Raw genomic sequence first — 19,344 nt, 5'->3', positions numbered from 1 at the left:
ATCATTCATATAATGTTATTGTGCAGGTGCGCAGAAGTCAAGAATTGTTGTATAATGGAGACTTCCACCCAGATTTCAGAGAAAAGACTGGTAGTGCAGATGAAAAGTCCCTGAGAGGACAGTTCATGAATCCATGGGAAAGAAGCCAGAGGTGGAGTGGTGACTCCATGTTGTCATAGATGCCTGGAACACGAACTGTTTACTGAGGAAATCTGCATAGAATAAGGTGAACTAGCCTAGGGGAGAGACTGTGTGGTCTGCAACTAACAAAGCCATGGACATGTGGTTGCAAGTTATAGCTCACTACCATTTGTCCTGGATGGCAGACATACAACTACAGGACTCAATTTTCCCTAGCTAGGTTTTGGTCTTGTTCTGTTCCTATTTTATACCCCCCTCCCTCTTTTCCCTTGGGAATGAGAATGTTTACTCTGTGCTATCATATATTAGGATTGAATAAATTACTTTGTAGATTTCATCACATTTCATAGATAACTATTCCCTTGAATATCATAGGAGACTTTGACTTGATCTTTGAGAAATGTTAGAGTTGTTGAGACATTGGACAATGGATTTTTTCATGTTTGATTGTTTACAATGAGTTGTATCTTATTAGGTGGAATTATTAACTTGCCATTTTGTTTATTTGTGCCTGAAACAAAAACGTAAAATCTGTCTTTGGCATTAAGTATTTTTTTTCAAATAACACCATTACTTTTGTTCTAAACCTTTCTTCATTTCAATGAAAACAAAAATCTTCCATTCTATAATTAAATTACATTTCTCACTAGGATCATAAATTGTAAAATAAATAAATTAACTCTCATTTATAGTTTACTCAACACAACTTACTTTTGTATATTTACTCTGTGAGCAATTCTATGCAATACAAACCTAAAGGGATTTAAAGTGTAGAAACAAGGGCTGAAAGTGTAGCTCAGTGGAAGAGCACTTGCATAACATACACAAGGCCCTTCTATCTAACCCCAGCACACACACACACACGAAAAGATGGAAACAAAATTGCTAGAATAACATGGAATGAAAGAATCTGTTGCATGAGAATTATTATGTAAAGATCCAAAAATATATGAATTTGGCTTGAGATAAAATATAAGATACTAAAAGAGGAAGAAGAAATAAAAAGAAACAACAATTTTGTCTTCCTCATTGCCTTAAAACTTTGGCAAAATCTCTGATCAGCACTATATGTAGGCATGCTAATTCCTCAGAAATTGCTATATTACAAAGTCTATTATCCTCAAATTTACCTAGAATACCCGCCAATGTTCCAGACTAAGGACACCAAGATAACAGTAGCTAAATTAATTTTCAGAGTTTCTCAATTGTGAATCCATTTCCAGATCTCTCTTAATTATATGTCTCCACATCTTCAGTGCTACAGACACTCAAATCAGGAAAGCAAAGCCTTGCAGACTTTCTCAGAAAATTGCCTGCCCCAGCAGGAGCAACTGTCTCATGACAGGGACTGCGGGACCTCTTTTCTGAACAAGGACAATCATCTCATGAGAACCAAATTACCCCCCTCAACCCATAAAGATTCCTTTGTAGCTACAAAACCTGGATTGAGATCACAATCCACCAGACTATGGTCCATTTCTATGAACACTCAGAAGCTGGCCTCATGCTTATATGACCAGGATAGTGGGAACTCCTCCATCAAAATGAGCCTCTCCCTTACTTTCCTGGAGTCTATTCCTATGGTCCTTTACCATGTAACTCTGCCTAATAAAATTGCACTATGTCTCACCCCAACGTATCCTAAAATAATTTTTCTGTAACATAAGTCAAGAACATGTTCAAGGGGCTGAGTTGAGGTCCTAGTTGTTGGAGAGGGTTTCTTGGAGACTCTGATGGAGTCTTACATGGAATTTTCAAGCAAAAACAATACACAAAATGAATGGCATGCTACACTGAACCACATGTATGAAGCTGCTTTAATGTTAGGATAAGATGTTTTAAGATTTTCTCACCAGCTAGTAACTAAAGATCTACTGAAATGAAAATGATAGGCTTTAGGAAAATTGCAGTGTTACCACTATTTTCAGCATGTTGGAAATAAAAGAACAAACAATTCAGGAAGAAATTCTATGAACCTCTAATGCAAAAATATTAGGCTGAGGCATTTGATTGACAGAGAAAAGGGGATTCATTTAAGTGATAGTTGATGAAAATCATAAATAGATTTTGATAAAGGTTTAAAACAAATTTTTGCTTTTGCCATTGAGTGAAAGGGGTTGTAATGATTAGAAGTTTATGTTGCTATTACAGCAAGTAGTTTAGGCAAGAAAAACTGAGATGTGAGAAAGTGGGTGCTATTAGGATTTCTGAGGGAAAATTTCTGGGAAGACTTACAGCAAGGAATGAAGTGTAAGAGGTGGAAGATGTCCTGGCTTATTCAGGATAAAAGAGATGAGAACTGAGGTAAAGTGAGGAAGGAGGAAAAGTTCGAGAAGTGGAATAGATCATGTGGGGTATATTAAACATGTATAGAGTCTTTGCTTCTGGAAAAAGAAAGGCAAGTTACCCAACTTACATTTTCCCAATTTTAAAGACACTTGACTTAAGAGAAAAAAATGGAAACAAAGTCTTTGTAGATAAGGAGGGGTGGAGGGGTTCAAGGGAGGGCAGGGGAATGGGGAAAAATAAGAACCAGATGGATTATGTAAAGGTGTAAATTTCCAGTGATGAATGTCATTATATTGTATACTTTAACTGTAGCAATAAAATAAATTTTTTAAAAAAATAAAGGGACCTTAGAGTAGTAAGAAGAGGAAACAGAAGGACAATCAAGAAGCTGCACAGTGGGCTGTGGATCTAGTGTCACTAAATGAAGGGATTAATTACATCAGAGCAGATCTCAAACTGTTACAAAGCAGGCACAGGTTCTATGCACTGGAAAGTAATCTATCACAATTAACATAATAATTGCACATATGCATCCTGTGCATGCATAGTAAGACAGAATTATGAAGAGATTGAGATAGGATAAAACAATTATAATCCTTGAAGTTGCTCTTTATATGGGAGAAGTGCATGTGTTATTATTACTTAACTGTTCTCTCAAAATTTTTATTATTGAAAATCTCTGTAGTTGTGAAATGTTTCAAAATTAAAAGTGAGAAAATATTTTGGAAAGTGCTTATAAACTGACTGGAACATTTTTACTTCTGAGCTTCACTTCTGTACTTACTTGTATTTTGGATTTTTTTTTTTTTGTACCAGGGATGGAACTCAGGACCTTGTGCTTGCCAGGCAGGTGTGGTACCACTGAGCTACATCCCTAGGCCTGTACTTACTCGTGAATAAAATATTATCTCTGGGGGAAAAAATGAGAAAAATGAGACAAGATATATGCACTTTTTTCCTGTCATTTCCTTAAAAATTCAGTATAACAGATATTTGAATTTTATAACAAATACCACTTAACAACAAATAGCATTTACATTGCATAGGTATTATAAGTAAACTAGAACCAATTTGAAGTACATTGGAGGATGTACACAGATTATATGAAAATTCTGCATCATGTTATATAAAAGTCTTGATCACCCGTGGATTTTTGCTGTCTATATATGGACCTTGGAGCCAGTCTTCCACAGGTCACAATAGACAGCTGGGTTATATAATTTGATGAAACTCTACAAAAACAAATATCCTGTAAAAGGATACAGACACAGTTCAACATTTCCTTGGGGTTGGTTGTAAGTGGTAGAGTTTTGGGAGAGGCAAAAAAGGATTGGTGTGTTATGAAAATAAGGCATGTTTCCCAATAATTTCCCTGGCATGTAGATTTGTCAAAAATTATTGAATTATATTCTCACAATCACTGCCACTTTTAAAATGTTAAGCCATTTATTTAATTCTAAATCAAACCTACTCAAAACAGTAAAAATAAGTGGGCTTTCAAGGTGTGCTGCTCTACATGGTGCCATTTTCTGCTGTGATCCGGGCCTGGTCCTAGCTCACCAGGTTAACAAAAGGGAGGAGGCAAAGAAAATACACACAAGGAAAGGAAAGCAGCCTTGGCAGCAGAACACGGACCCTGCAAAAGGGCAGGGGGTAGGGGACCCCACTGGGGCTGGGCCAGCAGTCCTGAGCTGGCTCTCCTGCCCCGAGTCTGACATAGGGTGACTGTGGCCCCCTAAAGTTCACAATCAGAGCATATGGCCAATGGGCTTTATGAAAAGCTCCTGGCATGCGTTTGCTGGTGGGCCTTGGCTGGGCTCCATTTCCCTGAACGTTCTTAGTGATTTGTCTTCCTCTCCACAGCTCTTCTTTAGCCTTCTGGGCTCAGCTGGTGAAGTTAACTCTCCCTCCACGCGTCGGGGGGAGAGTGCTGGGGGGGGGTGGGGGGACACCAGGGCAGGGACAGTCCAGGGGCCCTGTGACTTTGGGAAAGAGGCTGAGGGAAAGAGCACACCTGAGGGGGCCCAAGGATGTTTAAAATTCATGAGGCACCGTGTAAAGATGATGGCTTAGTCCTACCAACTGGATTAGCCGAACCAGCCCCCGATTCATTCAATGCTTTCTATATATTTTAAAACACTGAACTCTGGTATTAGCAGGTATGAAGGAAAAGGTTGGAGACCTTGCAGCTGGGGCTGTCTTTCCTTTGTTGGCTATAGCTGGGGGTGAGGCAGGACTAGTGTGGACAGGCAAAGTGAGCATGGGGTCCCCAGTAGAAGTCCATCTCCCCTCATTGCGGAGGTCTCCAGAAAGAAGCTGGGTTTCTAGGATGAAGCCTTGCAGGCCAAGCAAGAACCACCCCACAAGGTGAACATTCAATCTGCCTGCCACTGCACTTTTGCAATCAGGATGAAGCTTATAAAATGAAAAAAGAAACCAAGGGCTTGGGAAGAATAACTTCCCTTGGGTTCCACAGGAAGGAAGACTGCCAAAGCTGCCTTCCTTTCTTTTCTGTGTTTTCTCTACCTCCATATCCAAGGGATTTTCAAGCTGCTCTCTGGGGCCAAAAACACTGAGCATGGCCAGAGCCAATAAATGATCTTTAGGTTTCTAGTGAATTCATAAAGTGGCTTCAGCTGCTGCAATTATGATCTTCCTGGGAGAGCAATATTTTGTGTCTAAGAAGAGGAAGGGGAAGAAAGAACAGGGCAGCACTTCATTCCTTTACAATAGAATCCTGTACACTAAAAAGCTTGCCAAAACTCAAATGACAGTAGGCAAAACAAAACTGTGGTTCACTGTGACAATGGGGCCTGAGGACGTGGAAGGGGAACTTCTCTGTGTGAAGAACCCCACTGCAAGAGAAGCCAGTTACCAAGAGGTATTTAAAGAGAAGAAAGGAAGCATCCATAAATAGCATTCAGTTCATCCTTTGTTTTTGTGACATAACACTCAGGTGTACTCTGATACTTTCTTTCTTCCCAAATCTTTCCTGTGCAGTCAGCACCTGCTGAGTTGGTGGAGTGGATTTCATGGTGCCCTCCATGATGGGATCTCAGCACCAAAACTGGAGGTTACAGAAGGGTGTGTACAGAGTGGGGATGCATGGGGCTCCTTGCCAACTAGGCATGAGTTCCAGAGCTCTGAGGGAGAAGCTAGACTCCTTGAAGTGTTATTGACCCCCCTGAATCCTAGGATCAAGGTTAGCCTGGAAGCCAAACAGCGGGCTCAAGGGTGGCACATCACCAGTCCAGACATTTCAAGGTAGATGCAGACAGAAGCGTAGCATTGGGCAATCAGGGTCAGAACATGATCTCAAGGGCCACAACAGGAAGAGGTGTAAAAGGAACTGCTCTTCTGCATCCTGGGGTGTCTGTCAGGAGGACAGCTGGAGGGGGCTGCCCACCATTTAGGTCAAATGCTGTGGCCAATATGCCAAAGAAAATGCCCCAATTCCCAAAGACATCTGGAAGCCACCACCTCCAAACCCCAATTCTGGAAATCTCGGACTAGCCTCTAACTCCTGAGCCTGGCCTTGAGGCTGAGGAGTGGTCTTCTCTCTGGGGTGCTGGTGCCCAGTGCTAGCCCTGCCACAGAGTCTGAAGGCCTTGTCTGGGACAGCCCTGCCTGGTGGGTCTGGTCTCTGACCACTGATGTCATTACGGCCAGCTCCCAATGCCACTCTCACCAGAGTGGAGTGTGACACACAGCATGGTGATCTTCACTGGCACCTCCTTCAAAGGCTCTTGTCATTTCCAGTCCTATTGCTCTGCAATGTTTCATTTGAAAAATAATTGTTTTCTAAAATTTAATAATTTAGCATATTCACTAACAATTTGCATACCAATTAGTTATATGTAAATATATAGATACTAATCTGAATGACTTTCATACAGACTAATGAAAAACCTGTCCCAAGCACAAGTTAATAATAATTAAATGACGTTAATATAGCTTTCCATAACTAAATTCAACTGTAACCCAATATAACCTCTAAATATCAATGCTTCTAAAAATTAAAGTCATTTTATTAATAATGAAGTCTCTAGATGTTTCAAAACCTATTTGTCAATGATCATCATAGAACTGTTTTCCAGTAATACCTGCATTAAGCATAGTATTGTATGTGATTTCAAGAGATAAATATAAGATTCAGAAGATAGAGAACCTAATTTTGACTACTTAACTCTAATTATTTTGTTGTTGTTCTTGTCAGATGAAGTCCAGCTAATGCAGTCATTTTTGTTTTGCTTTGTGTTATGACCTAAGGTCTAGCTATGTAGTTCAGACTGGCCTTGAACTCATGGTGACGCTCCTACCTCAGCCTCCCAAATACTGGGATTACAGACATTGCAGTCATTTTAAAACTATGTTCCAATATTTTGTATAATTTCAAAAGATAATATTGAAAATATATGATATAAAAAGATAATATAGGTCTGATAAACAGAATTTGAATACTCTTACAAAGAGATTGGAAAATAATTACATTTAAAAAACAGAATTCATGAGGCTTTAAGAATAATGTAGGCCCTTAAAAGTAATAGGTTCTCTTCTAACTCAATCTTAGAATATCAGTTTCCAGGCCTATCACCTGAAAGTTAACTTTTGATTAAGGAGATTAAGAAATTTGTACTTAAAAGAAAAAAATGAACTGTTGTAGGATAAAGAATGAGGACAAATTCATTTAAATGCCTAGGAAGCGAACAATGTGAAGTGTCACTAACGAAGTCTGTCATGATGCAGTGTAAGGCGAAGGCAAAGGCCATGGGATTGTCTGCCAGTGGCCATGGGATTGTCTGCCAGTAGCCATGCACTGCACTGGAAAAATAAACATCCAGGAGATGGATGGTGGAATTCATTTTATCTTAAGTATAGCCTTTTCCCTTTTTAACAACAACAAAAAAGGGTTTTAAAGAAGTAGAAGTAGGAGTTTTAGTCTTCTTTGATGTCTTTCTTGTCCAATGGACCCAAGGAGTGAGAGTGATTTACATCAGTTCTTCTATTGCCCTAAAAGTTTACTAATGACTATATTTTGTTTTCCTGAAACATAGGCCTATGAGCATATTCTGAAAATCATATTAAAGTACTTTTACTAAAATACTGAGCAGACATTGTTAAATAATTGCATTTTCCGCAGAAAACATGTTCTGTTTTTCCCCCACACTTGTCCCACATTTCTTACTGTTCATTATAAAATTCAGGGAATGAAATGCCTTAGGGAAGCCATTAAGTCCATGAGTGTTTTCTAGATCCCTCAAGAAACTCAGAATCTTTAATAATGTGCTTATTTTATTCTTTCAATAAGAAGCTTACTCTTAAGAAATATTCCCATTTCACCTAAGGTGAATCTATAACTGTGTATTTTATGTATACTTTCCTTTTTATAGGATAGTATTTTAATCATCTTGCTCTAACTTCCTGCCAATGATCTGCAGCCTTTGCCTCTACTATATTAAAGGATAATTTTGCATTTCAATACTGATACCAGTTACTACCATCATCTACTTAATACATGCATCATTTTAAAAGTAATATATATTTGCTGTGTTTCCTGGAAAATAAAACCTAGCTGGAAAATAATCAGTCTTGAAAACTAGAGAACAAAGACACCAGCCCCTCTCAGACCATCCTTGACTTCCTGCCACCACTGTTCTCTTACTCCATGGTTACCATATAAGGCAGGGGAGGCCAGGACGGCTGATGGGGCTGGCACTTGTGATCTCTGTGTTTCAAAGGGTGATTATTTAACAGCAAGGTCTTATTTTCTGGGAAAGATGACGGGGATAGAAGTTCTGGTTTTTGATTGTATATTTTTAGAAAATATAAGGCAGTGAACCAGGGGAATGGGAGGCCACAAGGTTCCTAAATCAGCTGAGGTTTTGAATATTTTTCCTTACATTGGTAAGTTAAATTTCCTAATCTAAATCTTATATGCATACATTCTACTACTCAGTCAAATTTAAATTTCCAAAATTTAAATAAAAACTTCAAAATACAAAGGAAGGAGAAATCTCTCAAAAATTAGCATGAAAGTCATTATGAAACTCAGTGTATTAATTCTTTGAAATTTTCTTTCTAGAGAAAGAATTGCAATCTGACTTATTCATTTATTAGTATAGACGATAAAAATGGAATATATCTGTTTATTTGTTATTACTAGTTTTGCAATGTAATCATTTTTCTGAGACCTACAGGGGAAGTGTTTAAAGCAGGGGAATGTGTGGGACAGTAAGAACCATCTTCTTTGTGTTTAATTCTCATAGTTGTCATCACTACACCAGATAAGAATCTGAACAAAGCCAGCCAATAGCCTCCTGTCCTAAGTACAACATCTTATCCTAAATTTCACTGCTGATTTTTTTATGATTGTTTGTATTTGTCATATAAATGTAAAAGACAGTTATATTTAGTCAGAGTGTAGTAGTAATCAATAGAGAGATATATATTGATGATGTGGAAAAACCATTGATTATTGCAAGCATTCTTTTGCAACATGAAGGAAAACAAAGAATTGCAAAGTTTTGGTTTTTTTTTTACAGGTTTGCCTTATTTTATGGGTTCACTTTGCTTTTTCTCAGAGAAATAAAAGAAACTGTGGTTCTCAGTTCTCAAGAGAGTATTTCTATTGGATGTCAAAGGCCAATTATGAGTTGCTTTATTCCACATTTCATATTCCAGTTCTGAGCCCCCCCACCCATACCATTTCTAGTGCTTTGAGCTATTATTTTGAGGTGGCTTCAGAGATTTTGGAAGCTAGCTCCTGTTCTTTGTCACATCTGACTTAAAAATAAAATATGTGAAGGGTTGGGGAAGTAGCTGAATGGTAGAGCACTTCTCTAACATGAGTAAGCCTGGAGTTTGACTCCCAGAATCACAAAAACAAAGAAAGGAAGAAAGGAAGGAAGGAAGAAAGAAAGAAAGAAAGAAAGAAAGAAAGAAAGAAAGAAAGAAAGAAAGGTGGAGTAGATACTAATAATGAAGGCATAAGTGGAATATCTCAAGTTAAAATGGCATAGTGCCATTTGTTTTCTTTCTTGCATCTCTTCTCTTTCTCTTCTTCATTCCTTTCTCCCTTTCTCTCTTTCTCTCTTTTTTTCCTTCCTCATTTATTTCTTCTGTCTTCTGTAATGAGCACATGCTGTAACTGATATTTTTCTCTACTCCTCATTTTTATTTGGTGTGGGGCATTCTTACATCTTTATATATTTTAAATTACATATTGTACATTTTAAATTATTACTAGAGTAAATTAGGTGAATTTCCAAACATTTCTTACACTGTGTAAGCAAGATTTTCTTTATGTATGTTTACTATGAAATTCACTTTATCTTCTTACATACACTAAGAGCAGCATTTTAAAGGTCCTCTAGATGTAAGATGCCAATATTTTATTCTTTCCCTCACATGTTTTGCACATGAAGCAAACAGACAGTGATTTAAGAGATTATAGACTTTGTGATTGAAACTTCCTAATCTTGTAGGCAGGATAACAAGAGAGGAGAAGTCACTACCCAAAGTTTCATAGTTACTTAGGGATTCCAGAGTTATTGAGATTTCATCATTGGTCTCAATGTACTTTGGTCTCCACTCCTCGTCGTTACTCGGTATCAAGAGACGTGAATGCATGACTGGTGTCAATTTCACACTGATTATCGAGTTTATCCTCTTGGGACTGACAGACCACATGGAGCTGAAGGTGGCCCTGTTCATGCTGTTCCTGCCGATCTACGCCGTTTCCCTGGTGGGAAATCTCGGAATGCTCTTTCTCATCCAAGAAACTCCCAAGCTTCACACACCCATGTACCACTTTCTCAGCTGTCTGTCATTTGTTGATGCCTGCTGTTCATCCGTTTTTGCACCCAAAAATGCTGCTGAATTTCGTTGTGGAATGGGAGACGATCTCATTTAATGCGTGCATTGTGCAATAATTTTTATTCGTGTCACTCATTACCACTGAGAGCTTTCTGCTTGCAGCAATGACTTATGATTGCTATTTGGCCATCGTGAACTCTATACTCTACACAGTGGCCATGACCAGAATAGTTTGCATTGTCCTTGTGTTGGGCTTATGTGTTGGAGGGTTAATCAATTCACTGACACACACGATTGGCTTAATGAGGCTGTCCTTCTGTGGGCCCAATGCCATCAGTCACTTCTTCTGTGACCTGCCTCCCCTGTTAAAGCTCTCCTGCTCTGACACGTCCATGAATGAATTGCTGCTGTTAGTCTTCAGCGCCATCATCGCCATGGTCACCTTCATGATGGTGGTGATCTCCTACATCTTCATTGTTGCTGCTATCCTGAGGATCCGTTCAGCAGCAGGTAGACAAAAAGCCTTCTCCACGTGCATCTTGCATCTAACAGTTGTGACTTTATTCTGTGGCTCGGTAAGCTTCAGTTACATTCAACCCACCTCACAATATTCCTTAGATCAAGGGAAGGTGGCATCTGTACTCTATACTCTGGTGATTCCCATGCTAAATACCTTGATTTACAGCTTGAGGAACAAGGAGGTGAAGGAAGCTGCCAAGAAGGCTGTAGAAATGAGAAGTCTTCCTTGTTAACTTCACAGCAAAGCCAAGATATGAAACAATGCTTTATATAATAAGGCTTGTGGAGATTTAATATATGCTTTGGCCCCACTGGAATGTAGTATTTATTTTATTGGAACTTGGTGTTAATATCACTGGAAAAAGAGACCTAAATGATTAACATAACATAGGACACATGGCTGTGGTTATTTTGTTAAATAACTTGAAAATTAGACTCAAATCAATGCAATTACCTGAGACAATTCATGATATTTTATTTCCTTTGTACGAGAAGTGAATATGAATATGCATACATTCATTCATATAATATACATATTATACACCAATATATGTAGACATGTGGAGATTCAAACACAAATATATATAGTGGGAATCATAAAATTCACAAATAATAATTTATCCTCTATCTTGGACTCCTTTCTAAGGGCAGAAATAAGTAAAATATTTCTATGACAAAAAATATTGGTGCTTGTTTTACATGGAAAATGGACAAATGCTTTTGCTATTTTCAGCTTAACAATCTTTAAAGGAAATGCGCACAGGTAAACTGCTCAGAAGATTTTGGTCCTAGAGCACCGTTCCCTTCACAATGTTGGTCTAACAGTTTTGCACTTCTCATCTCTGTGTCCACCACTAAGTATGAAATAAAATAGAACAGAACACCTCAGTTTTATTACTGCTCCACACAGAAAGAGCATTAAAACCTCATAAAAGAGGTTTTACTCTGAAGAATTTTACTTTTATGCTTAGAAAAGATGAATCCAAGACAGATAGGGGAACTTCAGTAATCAGATTTGTTTCTTTCTTTCTTTTTTTTTTTTTTTTTTTTGTGGTACCTGAAACCAAACTTGGGACCTTGAGCTTGCAAGGCAGGCGCCGGAACCACTGAGCTAAATCCCAAGCCCTGCTCCTTTCTTTCTTAAAGGATTTTGTTCTATCTTCTTTGGACTTTGAGAATAAAATTCTGGAATTTCCACCATTCTTTTCATACTTCAAAAACAAAATCCTAGGAAGTAATGTTCCAAGAAGGGACAACCTGTTCATTGTATGTCGAGTCATGAAATCCTCTGAATCCAGTGACATTTCTTCCATTTAAATTATATGCAAAAGCGCATCTTCATAAACCCAACCTGAGAGTTCTGACTGTTCCACTCTAATATCTTCTCACCTTGCTGCAAATTATCCTACATGAAAATAGTACAAGATTCTATGTAGCACCTAAATTTGTAAATAAAATTATAGTAAACTTTTTGAGTTTGATTTAAATATTTAAATAACTAAGGAGAACTGGACTAATCAGCAAAAGGCCATAGCTGAAGACTTAGTTTATAATAACTGAAATTTTTATGGAGGCTACATTAAAGTTTTATTATTTTCTTTTCAATAACAGTCACAACCAATTAAGGAAATGGTACCAATATCTATATAAGTGAAAATAAAAGTAGCATGTTGAAATGTACACTACATTAGATAATAATTCAAGAAAATATTATGAATTTTCAATTTTAAAAATAAAATAATGCTATCAGCATCAATATATGACAATTGTGTAGCCCTTTACAATTTTTCAAAACTACTAAATATATTATTGAGAGTAGGCTTCTAAAGGTTCTATGCCATACATTTTTTACTTATTTATATGAGATACTCAGATAAGTGCACTTAAGTGAAAGTTTTAGGTTGAAATAAACAAAATAATCATGATAAGTAAATATAATTTAATGCATTCTCACATTTTTTGAGCACATCGAATATATTATATCTAGAAGATGCAGCACAAATGTTATATAGGCAACAAAACAAAATGAGAACGACAAATTGAGCTACTTATATATTCTATTATAATATACATCCTACAATCAGAGGAACTGGTTTTCCAGGAGAGGAAAGATGGCACGACTCCATTAAGTATGTGAGAGAGGAGGCGATATTTCATGAAAATGATTTTTTGGTCATAAATCAAACTTCAACTCATGCCCACAAGTATACAATATTATATTTTGAAGACCACCAGAAAGCTAGTTGCTTCTACAAGAAAAATAAACTATTCTTGCTGGAATTCTAGTGGAAAGTAGAGAGGCTGGTGGCAGATTTTATTTTTAAAAATAGGAAAATGAGTAAAACATTGGTACTTTTGAAATAAAGCTGCATTATATTAAATATACATTGGACCTTCAAGTTACGACTGGCCTGACAAATAAAAAATGGGTTGTGACTGGAATTTTAGTTTTAATTTACAACCAAAGTCTTGAGTTACAACACAAATGGTGGCTGCTTGTGCTTCCAGATGGCATCAGATACAGATTTAACCCTTAAAGAGTTCTGGAAGGAACATGACAACATCCTCTCCTGTGAAGGGTTAATTGAGAAGTCCTGGGCAATGTCTCTCTAAGGACACTGAGATCTGCCTGTGTAGAGGAGAGACTTTGAAGGCTGTGTGGAGGAGCCTGAGCCTTCATTGACCAACTTGTGTTACAACCACCACTTGGGAACAAACTGAGTTCATAGGTGAAGGGTCCACTGTAAATGACATTATATAATAGAATATGTAGCTAATATAGCTTTTCTTAATGTAAATTCAACTTAGCTAAGTATATTCCTAATGTTCTTAAATAGTGATACAATTAATTAATCAATATGATATAAATGAGGAATCTGTAAATGAAATATCTGAGGCTACTCTGCCACTTGAGAAGTAAAATATCAGAAAACAGACTTATGAACATTTGCAGTCCCAAAGCCTTCAGTCCACATCTAAAACCAGTCAGTGTTCACATTCACAGTTGGAGAAAGCAGGAAGCAACAGACTTTGTCTTCCATGACTTTGCTCTGGGTCTGCAGGATGTCTATGAGATACATGCTAAATTTTTATTCTGTCCAAGTAGCTCAGAGTTTCTGATCTGGGAATTGTCCTAACTCAACAGAGAAATAAGTCGCTGACACCACCTGGACTGATTATGGCTCTGTGTCATCTGATTATTTTCATTATTTATATGAATTACCCAGAATCCAGTGTAATGGACCAGTGTTCCAAAGATCTGAGGTTTGATCTTAATTGGAGAACAAGTCCTGAATACACTGGTCCTAGCTATGATGCTAATTTTCAGTTGTTCTTGGTCAAATGTGACCTGTATTCAAATTCTACTTCAATAATTATAGATATCTAAAGATTATTTCATCATCATATCCAAACAGTAATGCTATTCAAAACATAATCTAAAAATGCCCTGCCCATAAAATCACACAATTTAAGGAAGATGTACATCGCTCCTTAGAGTTTATACCAGTCTTGGATATGTCTTCTGAAATTGGAGCATTCTTATCTTTCATTTTTACCTTTTTTTTTATTCGCACATGTCTGCAGTTCATGATGATCCCATTCCTCCTGTGCAGTAAGTACTTGTGCACTACAACACATCTTAGTTCTTTCTTTCCCATCTCCTCTGCTCCTTCCTCCCTCCCTTAATCTCTTGGTCCCCTATTTTTAGTATCCATTCTAAGAATTATCAAGTGTTCAGCTTTCACAAGAATCCTCTTCCAGGTGTATTGAATACTTTGGCCACATGTAATATAAAGCATGAGAATTAGAATGTTTAAGTAATTAAATAATACAATTAGAGGTGATAGGTATACAGTGCCTGGAACTTATTAGGCACTAAACATATATAAACCATTTCAGCTAAAATCCTTCTTGACATTTGTTTTAAGAAAATAAATAACTCACCTTAAAGTTGATAATAATATTTATTGTGTTTCTGAAGGTTTTCATTCTGCCTTCATTTTAAAATCACTACAAATTTCACTCATATATTCATACACAGTTGTATGTGGTGGTTAGTTGCATAGACTCGTATTAATGACTTTATTCTTTGTAATCACCCACTTTCATAGTATTTACCCCACCTTCCACTCTCCATTCATCATTTGTTATATTTTTATTCTATACTCCATTTGTCTGCCTATACAATCTTTCAAAAATTGCTTTCATGCTCAACCAATTGAACTTGATATTTCTATATATGTCCTAACTAGCTAAATTACCTTTAATATTAAAATACATTCTATTATGTGAAACTACACTTGGGTGGGTGAACAAACGTGAAACATGAAATTCTGTTTAGAAATTTCTGCCCCTCCCTTTGGGTTGTCTCACATTGAACTATGTATATATTTTCCCTATTACCAATAATAATGCATTTATAGAATCATATGACCAGTGCCAAATAGAACTCTGGGCTTTTAAGATTATATATAATATGTAATGTGCAACATTTACATATAATTAAGTTATACAGATTATGATTGTACCTGTGAATAGCATTAACTTTTAAGAGTTCAGGTTTTCTTTGATGAAAACCACGTAAGACAAGAACACCTATGATAATTTCTTTCTAAGGCTGCGAGAAGTCTAAATGCATCATCTGCCACACTTCAGAAAGCGTTCTGGGCCATGATTTCCTCAGCCCTGTCTCAGGTTGTTTTAATAGCACCCCGTGTTCACAAAACACCGGGAATTCAATCCTCCAAGGACCAAAGCCAAAAATAAACCCAACAGGCAGGAAATTAAGAGAAAAAGGGCCAAACTGCCTCTCAATACCAGGTAAGAGTCCTCTTTCTGTGTTGTAACACTAGTTTATAAAAGCCTTCTGAGATTTTCAAAACGTGCAATTCTCAGTGTACACTGTGAATACAGTGTGACAGAAAGTCTTCCACATCGAGTCCTTTCCAGAACCTGGAATGAGCTCCATAGAATCAGGCCACTGTCAAAGTTAACCAGCTTTCTTGCAAATCAGTGTAAATTTGTTCTACATTTCCATGATTAGCTACATTTAAGGATTTATGTCTTTAATTTTTGTGAGTTGCAAAAAAGAATGTATAAGAGAACTATCACAAATTCTGAGATTAATTCATCTGAACTGTTTAATTTTGCTAAATTGGATGAAAAGAGCAAAGATTTCACTGTCTCTATTAACAGAGCTAATTTTCAGGCTCAAACATTAGTTTATTGGTCTTTTTTATTTATTAAGTTTATTGGTATTTTTAGGTATACATTATGATCATATTTGTCATTGGGAATTTGTACCTGTACATGATATATCTTGGTTATTTCTCCCCATTCCCCTTCCCTTCCTTCAGCCCCTCCACCCCTCCATAATTTATTGTAATACTGATTCTACAGAAAAAAACAAAGCACGGCATGAAAAACAGTCGTGATATTACCATTATTAGATAGATTAAATGAGCATTTTTGAAATTACTAAAATTAACAAACTCATAAATAATAAATTCAATTTCTTTAAAAATAAAGTCGACCAAGGCAAAGTCAGCTTAATACTACTAAAAAACAAACAAAAGCAAAAAAAAAACTCAACAAAAAAACCCCTCCAAAACCCCAGCTTATTCAAAGTAATTTATTGGGTAGGTGAAAGACAGTCTCTTTTCTCATTCTCTATTAGCTTCATTTTATGTTAAATGAGCAATGACCATTTGTGCATTCTTATATGTGTAAAAATTTCCATTTATTTTCTTTTGCATGTAATTCTCATAGTATCCTACTGAAGAAGGTTTACAAATGAAATTATGCTTGGCTATGAAATCACATGTTACTCAGTAAAAAAATGTGAGCAGGTATTCTCAACTTTCTGCAGTTTCAAAAAAATAGACACACTCAGTGCTCTCCTGTGTCTTTGTTTGTAATATATGAATTGTTGTAAGTAGGTTACTTTAGAGTATGTGGGTCATAGGAGTGGAAACGTGAGGCTATTTCTTTATCAAACTATTCAATATTAGGGAAATACTATTTTCAAATAATTTTGTGTTATTGCTCTTGGAATGCCATATCCATAAATATTCACTGAGAATATTTAGTAATCTAATGAATGTGAAAAAATCACAGTTCTTCCTCCTGCTGAAAATTCTCTAACTGCAGTGGCCTATTATGTGTCCTAAAATGCCCTGTAGTAAAGATAGTCTCTCTTAAGCATACTTAACAAAGTACTAGCCAAATATAACAGATATCAGCAATTTACTTTTCATGTATTTGAGGTAAAATAATAAAGCATAAAATGAAATTTATTTAATATCCTCACTTCTTTTTGGATAGAAAGTTAGGCTCCTATGTGATCTAATAAACAGGAAATATACGCATTGTTTCTAAAATTAGATGTGAGGTTTGAATCAAGGGATTCAAATATATTGAATGTTTTCTTTTTAGGTAACAATGAAAATATTATTTGAAAATCTGATCTATATGAACAAAAGTGGTTGGATGATAAATGCAACAAAGGATTTAGCTCAGTGGTGCAGCTGCCTGCCTTGGAAGCACAAGGTCCTGAGTTCAATCCTCCATGCCAAAAAAAGAAAGCAAATGCAACAGAGATTCAGATGTCACTTGGAGTTGCAAATAATGACTTCCTACAACATATTAGTTTTATAAAATAAGTAATTACATTGTGATAGAAAATGTATGTTTAGTTTTATTTTGTACTGCAGACACCATTGATTCTCATTTTTCTCTTTTATAGGTACTATGCAATTTGTCCAAGGTGATGATATATGTACCTATGTGTACAACACATATGTATATTGTGTTTGTGGCTTAACTTGGCTAAATACAAAAGAAAATAATTTTGCTAGTTGTGTCAAAATCTACTTATTGAATATTGTGAGGCTTGTTTGTTTATTCTGTTCTTGGTTAAAAGATGTTCTTTCTTAAACTATGAAACTTTTGTTTTCTATTATTTATCTGGAATACATAATCTATTATGCAGGATTTATCTTTTGAACTCTCTCCATTAAACATTATTAGGGCTTTCCAAGAGGATTTATAATTTCTCCATGAGTTCTTATAGTGTCAATTTGTATCCCTTGATGAAATCCAACCAACCTTTTTTATCATGCTTTAAAAATGTAAGTTTATTTTGAGGTATTATTATTATTGGTAATTAAAACTGCAGTTTTGTAAGGGTGCAGGCCACTGAATTCACATAGTTGAGCTGTAATGACTTTCTGGTAACCTTGTTTTTGTTCTTAGTCTTTGCAGATTGCTCACAGGCGAGACACATACTTGGCTCACAGGAACACCACTGTGGTCATGAGTTCATCCTCCTGGGTCTGTCTGATGACCCAGAACTGAATATTGTGCTCTCCATGGTGTTTCTCTCCATCTATGTCAATTGCTGTGCGGGGCAACTTTTAGATTATTGCAATAATTTTGGTCAGCTCCCAGCTCCATTCTCCCAAGTACTTTTTCCTTTGCCAGTTGGCTTTCTTGGATGTCTGCTATTCCTCCGTCTTGATCCCTAAAATGCTGAAGAACTACATGGCAGGACAGAGGGCCATCTTCTACCAGAATGTCTCCTGCAGTATTCCTTTGTCAGCATGTTGCTGACCATGGAATGCTTCCTCCTGGCCGCAATAGCATTTGATCGATTCCTGGCCATCTGCCACCCTCTTCACTATGAAGGTCTCATGACCCCCGCCTGCTGTGTCCACCTGGTAACCGCCTCTTACCTGCTGCATTTTGCCAACTTGCTCACCCATCTGAGCAGCTTGCTCAGTGTGTCTTTCTGTGGGCCTGACATCATCAATCATTATTTCTGTGATATCCCATTGCTCTTTAAACTCTCCTATTCTTACACCCACCATGGTGAGGCTTTATTCATTGTCCTTTCTGGAGTGACATTAGGTTACTACATTTTTTATAGTGATCAGCTCCTATTTGGGAATTCTTATCACTATCTTGAAAATGCAGTCTACCAGTGGCAGACATAAAGCCTTATCTGAGTGTCTCCCCTATCTAACCATACAAACTCTCTGCTACAGGACAATGATATTCACTTACCTGGGAAACAGCACTGGCTACCCACAGGATACAGCCAAAATAATTTCTGTGTTTTATACTCTTTTGCCCCCAACACTAAACTTTCTGATATACAGTGTAAGAAACAGAGACACCAACAAAGCCATGAAATGAATAATTAGGAGGGAAATATTTACTCAAGAAATATAAATTTTCAGGCAGAAACATTTAAAGCACATTTATTGATACCAGAAGACAGTACATTGCTAAATGCCTAAGGATGTGTGGAAGACAAAATTAATTGAAGGTAGATTATGTTTCAAGATGCCTGGTTGCTGGCTTTTGTAACACTCATTACCACACACATATGCATGGAAGCACACATGTACATTTACATGGAAAAGCTTTCTTTTATCTTCTTGGGTTCATGATTTGGGGAACTGTGAACTCTACTGGCAAAAGAAAAAATATCATTTATTCTTATGCACAAAATATCCAGGTGGCTCAGTAATTAGAGTTTTTTGTACCCAGTTTTATAGGGAAAGGAAATACATGGAG

At 36.8% G+C, this 19,344-nt stretch overlaps 2 pseudogenes; both read left to right on the top strand.

The window, feature by feature from the left end:
• Nucleotides 1-10,057: 10,057 nt before the first annotated feature.
• Nucleotides 10,058-10,997, top strand: LOC101711567 (olfactory receptor 5J3-like; annotated as a pseudogene).
• A 3,342-nt stretch (nt 10,998-14,339) lies between these two features.
• On the top strand, nt 14,340-18,996 carry LOC106008589 (olfactory receptor 5J3-like; annotated as a pseudogene).
• Nucleotides 18,997-19,344: the final 348 nt, after the last annotated feature.

Source organism: Heterocephalus glaber, unplaced genomic scaffold, assembly GCF_053883595.1.
Source record: "Heterocephalus glaber isolate CG9 unplaced genomic scaffold, H.glaber_assembly_v1.0 deba00000896, whole genome shotgun sequence".
Lineage (NCBI taxonomy): Eukaryota > Metazoa > Chordata > Mammalia > Rodentia > Bathyergidae > Heterocephalus > Heterocephalus glaber.
Note: the sequence above shows the minus strand (reverse complement) of the source record. Positions and strands in the feature narration are given on the sequence as shown.